Raw genomic sequence first — 2662 nt, 5'->3', positions numbered from 1 at the left:
TGTTTCCACCCGGTTTCGAACCGGGGACCTTTCGCGCGTTAGGCGAACGTGATAACCGCTACACTACGGAAACTGACACCGCTGCCTCTTGCTTCAAATGGTTACCGTTAAAGCCTACTGGTAAAACGGGCTCAGGTGTTTCAGGTCGGCTAGGCTGTGAGATGGCGTCTGAAGTGCGGCGAAAGGATGCCATTTTCACTGACCTGTTTGGCATTGCTAAAGGGCACATCAGGACACTTCGGAAACTCTTTTAAAGGCAGGACGCCCTGCGCTCTGACAGTGCCTGCACTTAACCCAACAAGGTGATGCTGAATGGCTTGTTCAAACGTCTGGTGGTCTTCCTTCACCACCAGACTATCAGAGCTATTGTGCCTTCTACACCTTACGGTAGCAACAAATCTAACTACTGCTTTACTTTAACATTAATAATGACGGCGACTACGACGACAACAAGAATAACAACAACAACATCATCATCATCAGATTTTAATTAAAAGTGGCTACACCAGCGTTTACAATTTCAACCTGTCGATGGACGAACGCTCTGAGTGCACCGATTTCGGGACACTTCGGAAACTCTTTCAAAGGCAGGACGACCTGCGCTCTGACAGTGCCTGCGTTTAGCCCTACAAGGTGATGCTGAATGGCTTGTTCAAACGGCTGGTGGTCTTCCGTCACCACCAGACTATCAGAGCTATACTGCGCCTTCAACTACATAAGAGTAACAGCAATGTCGCCGATCCTGCTACGGTCGTATTGTAACGCAACAACATGTATCGATTTTAAAAGTGTCAGTTCCAGTGCCTCGCAAAGCTACCCTTCTGCGATCGTTTGTTCTCAAGGTCAGGATTTCTTGCCACTCCGAGGAAGAGAAAACGACGGCCGGCCTTGGGGCAGAGAGATGGCGACGGGTAACACGGCACTGGCACGCATGCACCGCGGGTTGTTTCCGCCCGGTTTCGAACCAGGGACCTTTCGCGTGTGAGGCGAACGTGATAGCCACTACACTACGGAAACCGACCCGTCCTGGTGTTTCAAATGGCTCCCATCGAAGCCGGCTGGTAAAACGCGCACAGGGGTTTCCCGTGGGCCAGCCTGTGAGATAAAGGTTTCTATTTTCACTGACCTATTTTGCATTGCTCAAGGGCACATCAGGACACTTTGGAAACTCTTTCAAAGGAAGAACGCCCTGAGCTATGACAAGACTTACACTTACCCCAACAAGGTGATGTTCAATGGCTTGTTCAAACAGCTGCTGCTCGTCTTGTGCCACCATCAGACAATCACAAAGCTATTGTGCCTTCTACACCTTACGGTAGCAACAAATCTAACTACTGCTTTACTTTAACAATAATAATGACGGCGACCACGACGACAACAAGAAAAACAAGAACAACAACAACAACAAGAACAAGAACAACAACATCATCATCATCATCATCATATTTCAATTAAAAGTGGCTACACCAGCGTTTACAATTTCAACCTGTCGACGGACGGACGCTCTGAGTGCACCGATTTCGGGACACTTAGGAAACTCTATCAAAGGCAGGTCGCCCTGCGCTCTGACAGTGCCTGCACTTAGCCCAACAAGGTGATGCTGAATGGCTTGTTCAAACGGCTGGAGGTCCTCCGTCACCACCAGACTATCAGAGCTATACTGCGCCTTCGACTACATAAGAGTAACAGCAATGTCGCTGATCCTGCTACGGTCGTATTGTAACAGCTACAACATGTATAGATTTTAAAAGTGTGAGTTCCAGCGCCTCGCAAAGCTACCCTTCTGCGATCGTTTGTTCTCAAGGTCAGGATTTCTTGCCACTCCGAGGAAGAGAAAACAACGGCCGGCCTTGGGGCAGAGAGATGGCGACGGGTAACATGGCACTGGCTCGCGTGCACCGCGGGTTGTTTCCGCCCGGTTTCGAACCGGGGACCTTTCGCGTGTGAGGCAAACGTGATAGCCACTACACTACGGAAAACGACCCGTCCTGGCGTTTCGAATGCCTCCCATCGAAGCAGGCTGATAAAACGCGCACAGGCGTTTCCCGTGGGCCAGCCTGTGAGATAAAGGTTTCTATTTTCACTGACCTATTTTGCATTGCTAAAGGGCACATCAGGACACTTCGGAAACTCTTTCAAAGGCAGGATGCCCTGCGCTCTGACAGTGCCTGCACTTAACCCAACAAGGTGATGCTGAATGGCTTGTTCAAACGGCTGGTGGTCTTCCGTCTCCACCAGACTATGAGAGCTATACTGCGCCTTCAACTACATAAGAGTAGATAGTAGGGTTTTTTGGGCGCGGCCTATTTTGTTATGACGTATGCCCTAAGCTTATTAATATTCCTACGTCATAATTGGGGGGCGTGATTTTAGGTAGAGTTATTTCCTTAATTATTCCTACGTCATATCCGTCAGAAAGTGTGCACCCATAAAACCCTGAACAACAAGGCCACCCATAAATACCCCCACCCCTCTGAAGGCAACGCCCCGAAACTCTCCTCTCTATTTAAGAACCCGCGCTTCTTTTAGGCAATACCTCTTTAATTCTCAGCTTCTGAAACATCCCGCTTCTTCAACATGTCCAGCGACATCAACATGAAACCCCGCAAGAAACAATCCCGGGCAAGGGTTCCTGTACTCACCAATTTGAAGATTGAATGCT

General features: G+C 49.1%; 2 non-coding genes across 2 annotated transcripts; both read right to left on the bottom strand.

The window, feature by feature from the left end:
* Positions 1 to 73, bottom strand: trnav-aac (transfer RNA valine (anticodon AAC)). The gene has a single exon. It is a non-coding gene; the product is annotated as a tRNA-Val (tRNA).
* Positions 74 to 944: 871 nt separating this feature from the next.
* On the bottom strand, positions 945 to 1017 carry trnav-cac (transfer RNA valine (anticodon CAC)). Its single transcript has one exon. It is a non-coding gene; the product is annotated as a tRNA-Val (tRNA).
* Between the last annotated feature and the right edge of the window lie 1645 nt (positions 1018 to 2662).

This window comes from Amia ocellicauda (assembly GCF_036373705.1).
Source record: "Amia ocellicauda isolate fAmiCal2 chromosome 11 unlocalized genomic scaffold, fAmiCal2.hap1 SUPER_11_unloc_5, whole genome shotgun sequence".
Lineage (NCBI taxonomy): Eukaryota > Metazoa > Chordata > Actinopteri > Amiiformes > Amiidae > Amia > Amia ocellicauda.
Note: the sequence above shows the minus strand (reverse complement) of the source record. Positions and strands in the feature narration are given on the sequence as shown.